General features: G+C 34.9%; 1 protein-coding gene across 7 annotated transcripts in view; it reads right to left on the bottom strand.

The window, feature by feature from the left end:
• Nucleotides 1–1,313: 1,313 nt before the first annotated feature.
• The window catches only part of LOC113520464 (potassium voltage-gated channel protein Shaker), a 414,011-nt gene continuing 395,939 nt past the window's right edge, over nucleotides 1,314–19,385 (bottom strand). For all 7 annotated transcript variants that reach the window (XM_052896696.1, XM_052896695.1, XM_052896693.1 and 4 more), the window contains one exon: nucleotides 1,314–17,742. The gene's annotated coding sequence lies outside the window, so the exon portion shown is untranslated. The remainder of the gene's footprint in view (nucleotides 17,743–19,385) is intronic.

Raw genomic sequence — 19,385 nt, 5'->3', positions numbered from 1 at the left:
GATATTTTCAAAGGATCGCGTGGGTCTTTTAATGGTATAGTAACAGAATTGGGCCTCAGTTTCTGCCCCTTCTTTGTCCATTTCGTATATCTGTTGAAGATGCTGCTTGCGTGACTGTTTCGATTTGAAATTTGGTATATGACAGTGAAATTACAGGGTACGGGGGAGGAAGTTGCTAGGAGGCCCTATCGCTAGCAATATACCCAATCAGATTGACTTCCACGTGGTCCCCTCTGGAAGCATAGTGATTAATTCTGGTATTCACGATGGGAAAATTAATGTGCTTTCATCCTCGCCTATCATTGGTATACGGTATACGCTAGGAAGAAAGAGTATTGGTAGTAATGGGACTTTACAATCCCATTGCTGGCAATGGATCCTATCAGGTCGACCTCTACGCGGTTCTCCCTGGAAACTATTGTGATTAATTATATTGTTAAATCAGTCACAATAAGCCAATTGACCTGCTTCATCCTCATATATATATATCATATATATCATATAGGCGGGGCTACTATTCCATTTTCAACCATTACAAAAAAAAAACGATATACGCTGGCGGGGCACAATGTGGGATGATAAGTGACGATGAAAGCAGGTCATTTAACCCACTGTGACGAAGTACATTAGAATTAATCACGATGGTTTCCAGGGAGAACCGCGTGGAGGCCGATCTGATACCCTATCATGTATGTATTGCTAGCAATGGAGCTGTTAGACCCTATCTATTACTAACAATTTATTATATAGCATTTATTATTGGATCGTGCTGTGTGTGTCCATGCACATATTGTGGCAAGTTTACCTGAACAATACATTAATATACTTGCATGTTATAATTTAAGTTTGTATTTGTAAACTTCTGTTTTTTTTTATACAACTTAGAATGGCAAACAAGCTGACGGCCCACCTGATGGAAAGTGGTAACCGTCGCCTATAGAAATGAGCAGTACCATGGACATAACAGAGTATACTGTTTCGTCCATGATACCCCCCACGCGTTACCATTCCTGAGGACTCAGGTGTTATTCCTCTGTACCCAGTAAATTCACGCCATATCCCCCCCACCATTCAAACCGAAACACAGCCATGCAAACACAACTGCTTCACAGTTGAAACACGAATGGGACAGAGGCACCCAAGCAATCGACTTTTGTACAAAGTCCAAATAAATAAAATAAAATCCCTTTCCCCATCATACTTATCACTTCACCTCTTAGTACCCCACCATTGTAGACTATTAACACAGAGAGGTGGCTCATTCCACCATGTTTTCTATCAACTAAAGTATGGGATAATAATTGGTTACAAAATAAAACATCAATTACACTTTATTGAATCATTTATACAATTTTTCGATTTACAACTTATACGAAAAAAAACTCATTCTTACAGCATAGCACTGTTAACTCAAGTATACAAATTGGAAAAAGCTCCTGACCTATCATGGGAGAATAGAAATCGGAATCTGAAGCAAACTGTGTTCGAATGGTTTGGACGCATAGACGCGAGATATAAAAAACAAAGGAAAAAAAAACAATTTATCAAACAATTATAACATTAAATACGCAATTTGTATCAAACATTTTGTGTAAAGAAAAAAACAATTTACAATATAAGAAAATAGTTGAAAATACAGTTTTTTTTTTTAATCTTAATTATGCCAAAGTCATTTCACAGTTAAGGTATTAGTGATACCACGTAAATGATCGTGGAACACTAAAACATGAGCGATGGAAGTGACATCTACATCTGAAAAGCTATGTGCGTTAAAGTTTTTAATTAGTAAGTACACACAACTCTAATATTACAAATGCTGTTTATCATGAAACTAGATAAATAATAACATAAAACTAACAAATTAAAATAATACTATAATAATAATAATAATAGAGCCAATACTGCGACATCGTTCTCTTAAATTATCTCTGAAACCACAACTTTAGTTTGATAATTTCGCAAAAGTACCATTTTATGGTACATCCATAAACAAAACCCTATTAACATTATAAACATGGAAGATATTTGGATGTGAACCACACTGAAACAGCTATGTCGATTTTGTATCAAATTTAGTACATGGGAACAGTCTTAACACATTATAATAATAATTTATTTCAAAATAAATGTTACATTTTAAATATAGGTAAAACCCTGCTCCCTAAATAGGTAAATCCTGTACTTTAGGATAAGCAGTGCTCTTCCCTATACGGCATAATGACACAAAATTATATAAAAAAAGAAACAATACCATTTGAATACTTAGTGATTCATGCGCCGTGGAAAATAGTTTCAAATAATTTAGATTTGCAATACATGGAAATTTAATCCATATTGTTGCTTATAATACGAGTAGATTTCCCGTAATATCAAATGTAAATTTAAATTTTAAAGATAATATCAGAGAAATGGTGCCTCAGTATCGACGCCAATATATAACTAGTATAGAACAAAAAGTAGGGTCTAACGTCCAAACTATCTATGTTTACAGAATGTTTAAACATCTACTGTGTTATAGAGGAAGGCGTACCGACAGCGACTGGGGGACAAGTGGCACCACAGTCGCACGCTCCCATAACACGGCCCCACATTCAAGCACAATTCATTATGTATTTATAATATAATAACTGTAATTATTTCTGAATAATGCAGAGCTATATAATCTCATTACATTTTTGATGCAGTACCTACGCAATCACCACATTAAAAAACGGAAACACAATTGATCGCCAGCCGTAGTGATGGAATCTTATTTACACTATATGGCAAAATGTGTTAACAATTTACAGTGTATAAATATGCCACTAGCAGCGGGATCAATGTTTTACCAAACGAGTCCACACTTCGCCGTCTGTAGTGCTACTACGGACCCTAGGAACGATTTCATTCGAGTATGTTCTAATGCATGTTCTCATACACAATTCATTGCAACCACACTAACGATTGTAAACACTGCATTTGTTGAAAGGCAACACACTTGTTACTGAACACTCAGATATGGACAAATACAATAAGCGCACGTATATTTAATACAAATGTATTAATCGCCACCGAGTGGATTCTACAAAGAGAATAAAAATTCGAAATAAAAAGTCCAAAGGAACGATTTAAGGTTTTAAAACAGTTAATATCATATCTATGGATTTTTTACATGTTTGATAACAATTTAAAAAATAATAGAAAACAACCGAATGTCATGGAATGTAAACCGAAAAAAAAAATATCTGCGGTTGGTTTTTTGACTTGGCTGTAAAGCCGTCAACTTGGCTTATTTGTTAAATATACCCATTCGACGCAGATAGAACTAAATCAAATGATAAATATACTACTTTAATAACTCAACGTCGGTCAAAGTGGCAATTAATACAGTTTACAATTTCCAGCATCGAATTCTTCTTTTCTGAACACCTATCTGCCAAAAACGACAAGAACTAAACACTCTTCTAGACACGTCACAATCTAATTCTATTTCATTTGTTGGTCGCCTTTCTTGCTTCCTTTACACACGTTTGCTAAATCCACGTGATGTGTATCTACATATAATTATATATATATATATTATCTATATATCACACGAAGTACAATCTTGAGCCCCACACTGGAGTATTCGAAATACTTTCCTGTCTTCTACAATATAACAACATTCTGATTCCATCGCGTACTGTATCCAAAATTGCCTACGGTGTGTGTAAAGGGAGAAATAGTGTGGTTTACAACTTCGTCTACAATATTAACATTCACCAATTCAAGTACTCAAAAGTGCCAGACAGATAGCACTGTTCAACTAAACTCAACATACTGTAGACATCTAGACAGAGATTGGAGTGTAAAGAACGTCTCAAATAGCCAACTGCCAAGTCACGTGAATCTCATGTACAAAATGCTATTTTTTTACAAAAACGCAATTGCAGCCAGTACACATTTTTTATTTTATTTTCAAATCTGACGATCAGACGGTGTGATCTTGATTACAATAATCATATTATATGATTATATTATATTGTAAATGTGACAGCTTCCAACTACATTTAAATAATGTATCGCTACTGAAGACTTATTACTTGAAGGAGTTAACCAATATAAAGTATGTAACGCTATTTACACGAGATATGCAATAAATTACGAATTATAATATCTTAGAATGTATACAAGATATTATAATAAGAAATTATAATATAATACTGTAATGAATTATAAGTGTTTCTCCATCGACTCTCTTATAATTTAAATACGTATTAAATATCTTATGTGTTTCTAATAATAATAAAAAAGGGAATATTTCAACTCTATACAGTAAAGTTTAAAAAGTACGAATTACGCTGGTAGCGAGTGACTCACGCAACTTACTGAGATTCGCGTGACGCGGTTGGCTGATCCGTTATTTTTGCGATATTGTGAATTTAAATGTTCCATTTTTTGTCACTGTGTACAAGTCTTGAAGAACAAATAAAAAAAATAAATAATAATACATTCACAAAAAATAGATAAAATAGTACAAATAAATAAAACGATGTTACTATTATGTCATCAGTTACTATAAAAAAAATATTACAATTTTAAAAGAATGCCATTTTGAAAAAAAGAAACGATTATATAAAATAATAATTAATAAATATAAGTTAACAAATAAATTGATATAAATTCACAAATGTTTAATTAATAAAATAAAAATAATATGATTAAAATGTAAATATAAATAAATAAAGTTAATTATCAGTGACTTTTACAACATTTGTAGGGAGACTCTATCTAGATGTCTTGACTGACATGTTATTATTTTAATTACTTAGTGCGTAAAAAAGGTAATGTTTAAATATTGATATTTTTCAATTAACGTACATATAATGTATTCTTACATTTACTTTTATCATTCTCTATTGTTTGTAAGTCATTTTCATAATTTGAGACAACATTCTGCTTAATTAAACGACAATTATTTAATTCGGTCGCGTTGGTTCGACTCCATAGGACTCTATACGAGTCATTAGTTTTATCATAAATATGTGTTAAACCGATATAAGTAATCAGTTACAAATTCACTATGACTTACAATAGATTATACTTAATTTAATAACGTCACATTCACAATTAACTTCTCATTTCACATTGAAATAAATGCATCAGAATAAAATGTACACATAAAAAATGGCCGCCTTAACAGTTAATTTGGCTTAAAATGGCTAGTTAGATAATATGTTTCGGGTACCGTAGTGAACACTACACCAGCGACTCATCACGTATTCACTATAATTATCTAAAATTTAAAAATAATTATTCGTGATTTATAAACTAATAATGTCGACTTACACAGCACTATGAATGGGATCCCTCACTAAATGTTCACTATGAATATGGATCTCATTATTAAGGATGTACGATTTGATGAATTCGGAAACCTTCACGCCTCGTGAACTACTTTGGTACAGCGGTTACGTAGCGTTAAATTGTGCACGAGGTAATAAATGATCAACTTGAACAATGAAAGTCGTGTACGTACTATTTATTCATTATGTTTCTTTTAACTGTTTCCCTTTAAATAAACCTTGGGGATTGGTAGTTGGATCAACTATAAAGGTGGTATCGAAATCTATATTGGACATATTGGATATTATTTTCGAAGAAATATTAGTCAAAAAAAGACCAAATAACTTTGAGATTCCTATACTAACTTTACAGCTAACAGCGTCATGTTATTTCGAGAGGCCCAAGTTTCTGTCGTTTTTAAACTCTTCCTTTTTGATATTCCACTTTCACTTGTAGTAAAGTCCTTAAAAAGTTTACTAATGATTTATATTTTACCATGTACACTAGGTATGGAAGAGATTTTCGATATGATTTTTTTTAAGATACTTAGAATGACAAACAAGTTGACAGCCCACTTGATGGTAAAAGTTAACCATGGATCATGACTATAGGCGACTATGGACATAAACTACGAACTACACAGTAACGACCATGGTATTCCTAATATGGTCTAAATCCCCATTAAGACTATGGTGTTTCGCCTTCGTACTCTGTAATTTCACCATTATATCCATTTAATACGAAACATTCTAAGTATGATACAAAAAAACACAGCCATCCCAGAACAGATGCTTTATGGCAAAAAACACGGATGGGATATACGTTCCAAGCAGCTCAGTTTTATATAAAGACAGCTTTTATCTTGTAGTAACATTTCTAAACAATAATTGAGCACTTTTATAATATACCATAGTAGGGCATAATATCAATAAATTTACTGGAAAAAGAGCAAAATATACGCAGTACTGCCTTATGGTACAGTTCGCAAATTGTAACAGTTTATATTATTTTTTTAATATGGCAAGACTGCGCTCCGTCGCGCTCTTTCTGTCTCGATGACGACTCTAGTTTCTTTTTTCTTAAAACATTGTTCTTGCACTTTTGGATCGTAAAGGTGTCTCGTAAAGGTGGTAAAACTTCACACAAGTGAAGAAGCATTAATACGGATAAATGTATCGGTTGTCATCCTGTGTACATCCAGGACGTCGTGGTGTAAAATAAAAAAAGAATCCATATAAATATGATGGAAAAGAGGAAGAGGAAGACCGAGGAATAACTACATGGGACAGATAAAGGAAACACTAGGCGTCATGTCGTATAGGGAGGTCAAGGATATGGCCTGGGATAGAGCTGGCTGGAAGAAGATGCACGAATTAGTTGCACCGACAAGAGGAAACTCCTAAATGAAAAGAAGACAAACATGATATGGCTATTGTGCTGATCTAGGGTAAGTTATAAATGTGCTCATAATATCTTGCATTGATTCTGATTGACAAACTTAACTATCCAGGCCTTGTTCACACATCGAAGAATTGTAAATTGATATTTAATGCACGCGAACTGTCAAATACGACGGATACATTCAAAAATATGCAAAGACGAATCATATGTGAGAACGGTCTATTTTCCTTCATTTTAGTTAGAATACTAATAATAGTCCTGCGTTAGAACTATTACAATGTAAAGACTACCTTAATATAAGGCAGTAGAGTACACGATTCAACAGTATTAAAGTTGATCCTTTATTATCACTAAATCTATTCCGGCTCCTGGTCCCTGTATTAGGTACAGTGTAAACTCCATTATGTTTTCCACGACAAATTAATTCAGAATTGACTATAACAATGATGTGAACAATGCTATAAGTTGTTGTGGAAAAATAATGCGCTACAACTGTCCAGACCCACCTGGAGGTCACTTAGTACCGTTAATAAATAATTCGGAATCGAAACATTACAAAAATGTTATTAGGATTTCGGACTGTATGACCGCGCTTTAGGGATTACATTTGTATATCTTTAAAATCTTTTTGTTATTTAACGTAAGCAGCTGCATTGTAAACAGTTTCTTGTGTTTAGTAAAGTAAAACTCATTTTCATGAGGCAACTTATAATTTTATTTTGGGGAGAGACATATTGGATTTTGTTAAAAAAAATATTGATTTTTAAATTAAAAAAAAACCAATAATGTGAAACGTGCATTTTATTATACGAGTATATTTAAATTCGGCGAAACGAAGTCAGTGAAACGTATGGTATATGTAATACAAAATAAATTATTATTTGTCGTGAACCTGAAATATGTAATTCATAGTTTAGTTATTAAGTACATAAATGTGTTTTATCTATGTATGTTTATTCTGTATTTTTAAAATGTATCATTATGATACATTTTAAAAATATAATGCATTAAGTTAATGGGAGGGCAGTTGTAATGTTTCGATCACAAATAATTTATTTCGTTGGAGTCCCAATTCTGCTATTTTTTTTTTATTTTTTTTTTGTAAATGTTTACAGCAGCAAAAATTTAGTTTGTTGCCAGTCATGTATAATAATATAATGTATTGTGTATTTGTTTCGCTAATTATATATCTGATTATACTGTTCAGTTGTAAAATGTAAGTGGCAATAAATAGACTTATTAAAAAAAAAAAAAACTGTAAACATCAATTTTGAAAATTAAATATGTTTAGAAAAATAATGAATTAAAATTGGTCTACAATTGCTAGAAAAGTAGAAATCATATAATTAATTGAAAATGTTAATGTCATCTCAAAAAATAATGCCATTGTTGTTACAGTATATGAATTTCTATATAAAAAAAATATACCATTATTTTAATATGCTACAGAATGGAAAACGTATTAAATGCCAGGTAAATGAGAGTACGAAATGGTTGTTGCTAAACTAACGGTTCTAATTAGATAACATAATACACAACAAAAAAAAAATAAGTACTAAATGTCATCCTTGTTGGGAAGGCAAAATGTATCAAGACACATTTAATGGATTTTACAGGGAAGCAAAAAGGACCAAAACAACAACGTAAAATGTGATAATTAGTAGTATATTAAATGTCAAACAGTTATATTTGGGCGACGTTTGGAACAAACAAAAGTTGTGGAATGTAAATAAAATAAATATCTTTGATTGACCATTTTGTGACTTGGCTAATGCGCCACCAATTTTGAAAAAAGAACAAACTGAATTCAATGATATACATTTGCCTTTTCAGCGTCGATGTGGCAAATTATTTCGTCGAAATTCTGTATCGTGTATGTAGTAAAATAATAATAATGTAATAAAATAGCAGAACTTGGGCACGGAACATTCGAATAATACTATAAATACACTACGTCCGCGAGCGATGGGACCGTGGGACTAAGAGATCAGCTTGGAATATTTGTACTTAAGAATAATCTGTTGGCCAATTAGTGAACCTATTTTACATTAACACACTATTAGGAGCTAGAAAATGCCATTATCATTACACCTATTTATCTAATAATACTGGATGGATATTAAATACAATAAATTTTCGCGAAAAATTCAGATTATTTCATAAGACCTTATATTTTTTTTTTGTAAGTATACTAGTCGAAAAGCTCTTAATATTATAAATTCTTAATATCATCGTAAGAGGATTATGTAATTATGTATGTACCTAAAGAATACGCTCCTTATATTACGTGATGAAATTAAATACGAAGTGTCAATACCTATGTCAAGTAACAGGTAAGCTCATAGCAAACTTCAGCGAACGTTTTCAATGATTTATGAATAAAAACATTGTGACAACTCAAATATTACGAAGCTGTGTTATGAAAACAAACAACCCGCGGCGCGGTTGTTCAAATTCAATTTAGGGGGCAGTCTTTAAATAATTTTAATAAGACATTGGAGAAAATGAACGCCTCTGACTAACAAAAATGACTTATCGATTAATTCTTTTAGAAAATATATCCAAAAAGCTATCTTAGCTTTACATTAAAATATGTTGTGAAAAAACGATTCGTAATTGCATTGAAAACAATAATCTGAATTTAGAAATTTTCTCGAAACAAACATCTGTATAAATACACGATAAAAACACTTTTAATGTATAAAAAATGTAATGGACAATTTAAAGATATATCGATGCTAATTTAATATCCAATTGTATTTGTGATATATATTCAATTAATGAACACGCTTCAAACTGGACGGAGAGGGGGCAAGTGAACAAAGTAATTTAGCTACGGGGACAAGGTCGTACCACGGCAGAGCACTCGGTACACTGTTGTATGAAATGGAACTTCCCTAGAGTTAGTGTTAAGCTATAAATGTAACTACGTTAGGTGTCTAGAGAGGCGGTCGATGCACCGAGAGCTGTACGTGGCAAGCGAGGGGCAGGTGAGAGCGAGAAAGCGAGGCGGCGACGGATCGCTACATACACGACGGGTCCCATGGCAGGTTTCAGAATTCATACAAACGCAACGTCCACAACCGTTCCTAGCCGATTAAACAAGCAAAATATATATCTAAAACAAATTTAGATATACCACACAATGCTAAAGTTTGCAGTTATATCACCTAACTATAAATCTTAAAACAAATTGAATTCAATTTACAGATAAAATTACCGTTTACAGTTGTTACTAGAGACCATATTCAATACAGTCTGTTATACATAACGGACATTTTCAGACTTCTTAATAAATTTTAAATTTGCCAACTCCATCCTAACTACGAGATTGATATTCAAGTAAATAGAAAACGTGATTTCCTCAGCGAAATCCATGTGGGTTTATCTATCTACGATATTAAAAAATGTAATACAGGTAACAGAATAGAGTTTTAGTTTCGTGTAGCGGAGCTTTTCGGTGTGAGTCGTGGGAGTGAACTGAAAGTCTACGGTTGCACCGGGCCCGTATGTACAAGTACTACCTCTTGCCACACTTCTGCACATTCATCACGCTCCAGTACATCACACAAACGAACGATATTGTAACAACTAATAATACTGAGCGAAAATTATAATACACCATAATAGACGCGGCGTAACTACAGTTTTGGCCAACATGAGTAATTCACAAATATTTATAGCTTGCATCTCATGTGTAAGGATTTGTGTGGGTTTGACTCTCGGAGTCGGGGATACGCAAGCTATTAAGGGGAATGTAGTCACGCCTAAACACAGGTTGGCATCGAGATCGTTGATGTTATGCGAGATTTGTCGCTGACTTCCGATTCTGCTTCTGTCACCGTATGCTTTGGTGAAGTCAGTTACATTGGTTATTTCGCAAATTGAATAGCAATGAAACTATAGATCAGAGCGGTCCAAACCAATTAAGATCTCAGGATGATACAAACTATGAAATAGATTGGAGGGTCGCGGAAATAAATACTTTGAATTTTTTAAAAAAATACAAATAATGTTCATCCAAAATTATTTTATAAAAGGAGATTTTTCGTAGATAAAGAACATATCGCGAGATGCACGAATATAAGCTGCGTGCTTTGGACAGCTCTGCTACAGACGATGCCTACCTGGTCTTGTAATCTTTTTTTATTAAGGAAGTTTCGTTGGGTTCAAGATAATACAAGTCTTTGGACCACCGCACATTGTTATTTGAAAAATAATTGTAGATAGACACTAAATCAATCTAAAAACAATAATTTTGTAACACCGCGCAATACGGCATGCTACTAGCATACAAGTTTTTAAATAGATAATTGAAAAATCTGTCAGATTCTGATAAGTACAGATTCTTGAGATTTTCGATAATAAAAGCTGAAAAAATATTAATCTCACAGAAATATACAGAAGGTTGTCAAGGAGTATTAAAGCTCAGACATCTAAAACAAGAAGTTCTAATTCAGGGATCTTCAGAAAATTACTCAAAGAAGCTTATGCTTTTAAGAAAAACGATATTTGTGCATTAACAAGGGTCTTCTCTGGGCAATGCAAACTAAACAAGTACTTGGCCAAACTAGGCCTAAGCCCAATAAATGTTTGCACATTGTTATACTGAGGCAGATACGTCTCAACACGTCATTTGTTGTTGCAACCCACTGGACAAATGATATTAAGGAATTTTTTAAAAATTTATATATATTCTTAGGAAGGAAAGAACATCGCTACCAAGAGCTTTTTAAAATTCCTGTCACTGACAAGAATTAGCAACGAACTGTAAGAAAGAACGAGCATAATAGATCTCAGAGGTCGCAGTGTTTTTGCTTGATAAATTTCTTTCTTCAATGATAGTAAAAAGCAGTTTTAAACAGAAAAACAGGAGGTGTTTAAGAGCAAAATTCTCTGCAAGTAATCTGGATCTGTTTGAATTTAAATCTATCTATTAGCGACCTGAATTGCTGCTCATTCTTTAGAAAAAATAACTACGAAAACAAATCAATTTTAATACAAACATTAAAATTACGTGTCGACATTGACAACCTTCTTTTTATTTCTATGACGCTGGTATTATTGAGAAGTATCACTCCCTTGTTAATTTTAAATTAAAAATTAGGTGTGTTGTAATCGTGCAATGTTAAGTCTTGGTAATGAATTAAAATATGCTATTCTCCATCTCCAAAAACAAAATATGAGTTTAACACAGAGAAATTATTGCTGGAAGGACTATCTCCTCTAGTCTTAAGCTCACTGAGCGTTGTGATGTCTGAGAAATTGCTTTCTATCTATTGTAGTCTACGAAATACCGATGGCTTTCACATCGGATAGTTACAGTCTCAGTTGCTTTGTAATTTGGTCAAATCATCATATCAGATTCTAAAGACCAGTATGAACTATTATAAAATTATAATAGTAACTAGTAATAGTGGATCTACTAGAGACTAGAGTTGAGAATACTTTCAATTTAACTTTGCTAAATCATCAACTTATAAAATTAGAATTGTCAAAGCTAAGATTAGGGAATGTTACCACAACAATAATACCAATATTTTCTATTTTTTTGTTCAGTTAATAAAACAATATAATGAATAAAAGAACAGACAGCGTTCTATCTAACTTAAGCTGAATGGTTTTTTCAAAGATACATGGATGGAAAAAAGATATAATCACCTTTTATGCTAACTTGACACTGTTGCTGGTTGAGAGAGGTCCAAAACTTTTTGACCCATGTATCTATGAATAAACATTCAGTTTCATTGATATAACATAAGAGATAATGATTTCGATTAAACTCCCCCCTAGAAAATGTAAATCGGATATACCAATAGACATGTTATCGCTTCTGTATGCATGAGATAGCAACGTCTGGTGTTTTGTTCTATCTCAGTGTGTGTGCTAATAAAATAGAATAAAAAATATCTTTAATCAAATAAATTTGCTTATAAGCTTTTCTAAATCGTCACGTTTTGAGATTTTAATGCCGGGTTTGAAATGTTAAAAAGAGAAAAATACCCGCAAAAAAGAAAACCTGAAAAGAAACAATAATCACGAGAAACTCTTTTTCTACCAACTTTTTGAATAAACAGTTACTCTTTTAATTATGTAGAAAATAATTTTATATTTATATGTGTACAATGACAGTAATAAAATTAAATAATCAATTATTAGGTGTAAACACGACCAGTCTCCACAAGTTGCACCCGTTCACGAATATAACGAACGTGCCTATCATTATTACGCTCAACCATATTTTAGGGAGCTCAAAGACTAGTCTGGACCTTATATTGAACATAACTTGGTTCAGATTACTCGACCACGTTACAAGTATAACAAAACCTAATTAACGAAGACGTATCTACGGGTAATTTCATTGTCTAGGGGGTACTGTAAATCGAAAGAGGGCTAATAGCAGTGTGCACTGAGTATTGCGCAGTATTACATTAGCCAACTAGTCACGGGTCCCGTGTGCTAATGAACCGAAAAATTGTGTAACATCATGTTTTTATCACTACACGTCAAACAGATAATTATTACATTGTAACATCTTTGTAACATTGAAACATCTAATAGTTTTGTTGCAACAGCCTCGACTTCCTTGTTATGTATGTTGCACGGCTCCTCAGTACCGTCGTCTGTTGTTGCTGCATTCAACATTAGTTATGCTGAAGTACTTATGCTTACTGCTTATGCACTTTCAATGTTTGTTTCAACTCGTACGAGACACGCACTTGTGAGCACTGCTTTGAGATTTACGCTCACGACATGAATGCAACTGCATTGGAGTGATTTACAGCACTCACTGAGTGAGTTCTCAGCAATGATGTTAGTGGCAATATTTGGTTTAAGCTTATATTTTGACAATAAGTTTAATCAGCGTAACTAATTACAGATATGTCATCTTTTCGAACGGGTGTTATTTTTATAGGACGGTACAAATGGTAGGCCTAGATTGTAAGCAATATCTGCCGCGAAAAGACTAGCTTAGATATTACATTCCATTAAACAATTTGCATATTAAGTATTTATCAGTATTTTACAGGATTTTTTATCAATTTTAATTTCTCTTTGACATTTCTAAAATCTATTATGAAATTGTTATGTCAGACAGATCAAAGAAATAGTTGTTTTCGTGTCGTATCAAGAGGTAAACGGTATCGGCGAGAATCGTGGTGTGTGGACAGAGCTTCGCCTACAAATGTGCGACTCTCACACATGGAACGAATGGTTTGCTTTTCTCGGAAAAGAAAATTGTATACTTACTATGCAACTTGTTTAATATGAAACTGCTTTGATTTGCGTCCTATTCTCTTAAGAGGAAGATTGAATATTATTATGTGTTCAACATTTTTAAAAATGGTACTTAGTTACTTTGATAAATAACATTGGTAGCAAACTTCAGATCTCATTATCACTTCAGGTGAGATGGTAGTCAAACGCGCGTCAAATTTAATATGAAAGAAAAGTTTGAAGGCTAATATAAAGCAGATGGCAATAGATAATTCATGGCATGTGAATACTGCATAAATAAATAAAGAAAATTATTTGTTATTCGAGTAAATTTAATTTTAAATATACTTAAAAAAGGATTTTATTTTAATTACCGTACTGTACAGAATGCAATTTCAACTGAACTTCAGATGAACAGGCAAGAAACTCGATTATTATTTTATCAAACAAAAGTTGAATTTACTTGTATCCCATTAACGGCATAATGGGGAAAGTCAACTCTCTCTTCCTCCTAAGCGGTGTAAGCTATCGCGAACTAACATACGTAACGTAGATGAACAGTTGATATATTTCAAGATACGACTAAGGAATGCATCCGTAATAAGGGATTCACATCACACCAAACAAATATCATCTAAATACCGAGTACGTCCCATTGAATTTAAACACGCAAACATTCACTACATTAACATCGACAACAATGACTGTAATATATGTAAATAACACCGATCGAACTTGACAGGATGGTGCCAGAGTCATTTTGTAAGGAATGCTCCAGTTGACAAGGGGCAGTAGTGCGCAACCGTTATTCGAATTCTTGAATCTGTATTCAACCACTATTATGCGTTTCAAGTACATGTACTACCAGGGGCGTAGCTTTCTATTGAAGCCCTTACACCCCCCGAAAAATTGCTAATGAGGGGCTCAGAATAACAAGTAGGGGCTTCCTGCGCCACGTCGTCTGCGGACCGTCCGCCACGCCACTGATTATCGGACAATAAAATATTTCAAAGACATTTCATTTGTAACTGCACGACGTGTGAACTAGTTTACAACATAATCTATTCCTTTTCTATAGAATGTAATCGCTTTCTGCAATAATCCCGCGTCGCCACTGCCCCGCGAAATTGACGATCGGACAATTAGCGTCAAAAAAATCTATGCCCAGTAAAGGGGCAGCACTTAATTCTAATTAGATGCTATACCTACACTAATCTAATATATAGAGCGTAAATACCATGTCTTTTGTCTAGATGTAATACGCTATGAAATGTGTATTAATGATATGACGAAAAATATTAAGATGTATTTTAAATCTAGCACGTAATCATTAAATTCCTAATCCCATTTACACAACGATTATGTGCTGGCAGATTGGCATCGCCCATCATCCAGGCCGTATGCTTTCATTTGAAAAAAAAAAAGATTAATTATACGATTAATTGACATTTTTATGCATTAACGTATTGGAAAATGAATTAACGATCGGTTAATACCTGTGCAGAATTGAGTAAAAGTGAGGTGTCTACGTCCCATGTGTTGTTCTTTTTAATGGGCTCGCTAATGATAACGGTTCTGTTGATGGATTCGTTTGCCCTTTGCTCAGGACACCAGCCCCCCTAGACAAAGTACAAACGAATCTGTCAAAAGAATCGTTTCGTTAGCGAGCTCATGAGATAGAATGACATGGCGGCGTGCGCTGTCTCGTTTCCTCTCGTGCGAGCGTTGACCGAAACGATTCTGTCACTAGATTTGTTAGTACCACGTCTAGGGTGGGAGGAGAGAAAAAGGGAGAATATTAGGAAAATATCCCGGCTTAACTAAAAGATAGTTTTGATGATTCACGCGGTGAGCTGGTCGTATATTACTTGTTCGTAGTTATCCTAACAATCCGACACCATTGTTTGTGGAACTTCAGAAATACTTCGATATTATATTTTTTGGATACTAAGTGAAAGCCCAGATTTGATGTTTATCTTTTACAAGAAGCTGAATTTGATTTGGCATTTAGCTCTTATATCGATGTATTTTTTATTATTGTTGACAAGTTTACAGAAGGTGTAAGTACTCTGGTGTGTTACAACTTATAAGTTTATGTTAAACAACCAGTATCCAAGTGTCCATTCGTTAGGTGGCTGTCGGTTAATTGTGACGGAATGGTACAGTTACCTACATCCGGTTGAACTATTTTTATATTGTGACACTAGTGTCGTGTTGTCAGGTGTACAGTTTGATGTCGATATCAATCTGCCGGCGGACAATAACTTACGACGAACAACATATAGTAAGTAATAAATTCATGTCTTATCGGATATGTTTAGTGGTAACATTCTAAGCTATTCGTAATGTAATAGCTTCAAATGTCCCTGGTTATGTAGCCGCCTGGCAATCGTCGCCTCACAACCATCCACCCTATAATTAATGAACATCGACCAAAATACCAATAAAGCGCACCCGCAAGCGTTTGGCAGTGATAATAGCACGGGCCGCACTCGACTGCCGCCGGCCGGGTACGGGGCGCGTCTAAAACAACAAGATGATACGAGATCCTCATGGGGCGTAACTACACTGGCTCATAGAATATACTAACAACTACAACATTTATTAACTGTAACATCGAGTTCAAAGGGAATCCGAGGCTGTTGCACCACAAACACGCAGGTAAGGAGTACGCGGCGAGAAGTGCTCGCACGCATTGCTCTGGGATATTGAATATTATACTGGGTGTGTTACACGACATACAACATAAACAACTTATTCTACTACGTTCCTGCTCGCACGAGGTTGATATACTTAGCTCACAACCCCGATCTAAATGCGTTTGTTACCGAGACTGCGCATTGGACGTCGGAAACGAACTCTAAACGTATCATATTTAGAACCTGGTAGAATTAATGACAAGCTGCGCGAACGGCAAACCTACAGCGGCATGCGCAGGCGCAGGCGCGCGGCGCGCAGCGCCCGCAGTGGATCTATCAAGTGTCGGGCTACGCTCGAGCCAGGCTCGTATAGTTTGATCGATTATGGAGTATTTAAGGCCTACCAGCGTTAGGCCACAACGAACGAACAGCGCGGAGATGGTGTTCGCTGCTTCAATGGTATGTGTCATGTCTGTGTAGTGTAAGTCCGAGTGGGGCGTACGGGGGCCGCCCCGCCGCGAGTCTGGCGACTCGAGAACCGTTCGAACGGCACGGCCCGCGCCCTGCTCCCTGTTATATTAACGGTGGTAGCGGTGACGGCGCTGGCCGTCTCCCGCCCCGTTTGACTATTTACAAACTAGTGGTTAAGCAATAAGCGACACTCAAGAACGTTCCTCACGAACGAAACGAGTACTTCTATAGGCCTATTTTGATTATTTGTCATGAAGAACCATTCCTAATATTACACGTGTGTCGAAATGTAGAAAGTGACAAGCTGTATAAGCTGTTTATTATATGTATTGTAAGTACTATTTACAAAGGATCTGCGTCCGCGGCGAGTTGCGTTCGCAGCACAAGCTTATTTAAAAAAGAAGTATCATAGTACTCGAGAACACTTCGCCGCTAATATATGATTATCTACCTAACGGGTCGCTTTGCTTTCGCTCAAGTGAAGCACTTAGTAATAATATCAGGAGTTCATTTGACACTCAAAAGTCGGGGCGTAACGTGAGTAATAGAGTGGAGTGGACCTTAATGGGGCGGGCGGTGAGTTCTGCAGGGTCGGCGGTGTCGGCGGGGCGGGGCGCGCGTCACACGTGGCATGGCGGCGGCGAGCGCGCTGGCAGCCGGCCTCGCCACACTGCGTGTGCGTGCGCCTCCTCGCGCCCCGACGCCTTATCTGCAATATCAACGTACGCGCACATTTCACTACTGCACATCGGCATCCACTCTATACACTGTACGTATTTATTCTACCTATGGTTCACAGATATCGCTCGGACCACTCACACTTTATACACGAATACGTAAGTCAACATTGTGTGTTCATAAGTCGAAATGTATTGTTCGTGTACCTTCATGTTATTTTTTATCTGTGTACAATAACATTATTAATATAATAAAAAAAAAAAAGAGTTTACGAACTGAAATACCATAACAGCAATTAAATATGCGTATTTGATATTGTTTCGAAGAAAAAAAAAATTAAATAGAAAGAAAAAGTTCAAACAATTCGTTTGGACATTATTAAAACCATAATGCCTATATGAAAAGGGATTAAAAGGAATTGGCATTGACGTACGGATCCGTGTACTTATTGCATGCTTTACATTACACTCAAAACGTGCGAACTCATTCCTCAAGCGTCCACATGGGTTTTGTAGTGTTCGATGTATGGCAACAGTATGTACAATCTGCTGCTATCCCATCATATCTCAATATCAAATTATTATATTCACTGAAAACATCTATACTTTTATTGAAACAACATGTAAAACAGAGCACAAGGAGTTACATGAGCGGGGTCGTCAGGAAGCCATGCGTATCAGAGTAAGTATACCGTACCGTAGCCATGAACACAAAACACCTATAGCAAAAAAACATTTATACACAATTGTTTCAAAATCGTTAACGTCTCAAGTTTCAGACCTCTCTACTGAAGTTTAAAAAAATAGTTCTCATATAGATAATAATAGTGTAGTGCGACAGATAGTGAGTGTGTTTTGCGACAAGTTATTTGCGATTTACGTTGAAAATATAGATATACCTATAGATGACGTATTTATATATAATGTATTATAAACAATAATGAAAGTCTATTGTTATTAGAACATCGGGAAAAATACTTTGCGATTTTCGTGGTTTAACGACAATTAGATGTTTATTAAAAATGAAAACGAATGGTTTAGATGCCTTGTATTAATATTTAAAAAGGTTTCATAAGAGAGCGTCCTTTTTTTTAATCATCAGCCATAATTAGAAATGACGGTAGACAGGACCAACTTTAGCTCTAGTCAAAAGAGGAAAAGATATATATCTATGTGTAGTATGTCCCTATAAAAAAAAATTCTCTCTCGTAATTCTGTTTTGAGACAAAAGGACAATTTTTAAATTTAAGGAAACATTATCTATAAAATTGTCTCAGATGAACATTGTCATCAAAATCATGATATAGATAATATTTTTTTTTATACCACTGAGGTGGCAAACAAGCATACGGCCCACCTGATGGTAAGTGGTTACCATAGCCTATGAACACGTGCAATACCAGAGGTATTACGCGCGCGTTGCCGACCCTGAAGAAACCTCTTTACCCCCCTTTTGAAAAACCCCATGCTGTAGTCTCTTGGGAAAACCTCGGCAGGGAGCTCATTCCACAACCTGAGTGTTCGTGGGAGGAAACTCCCTGAAACATCTAATATAAATAAATAGTCCAATAGTTGTACTACTGAATTCCAATAATCACATATAATGAAATCAATATCATTAAAGAAGCAAATTGTCTTGAACATGATACTAATATAAAAAGTTAATAACATCTTT

This window comes from Galleria mellonella, unplaced genomic scaffold, assembly GCF_026898425.1.
Source record: "Galleria mellonella isolate WM207_F2 unplaced genomic scaffold, CSIRO_AGI_GalMel_v1 utg33, whole genome shotgun sequence".
NCBI classification, from domain to species: Eukaryota; Metazoa; Arthropoda; class Insecta; order Lepidoptera; family Pyralidae; genus Galleria; species Galleria mellonella.
The sequence above is the reverse complement of the archived record's forward strand: the minus strand, read 5'-3'. Positions and strand labels throughout refer to the sequence as shown.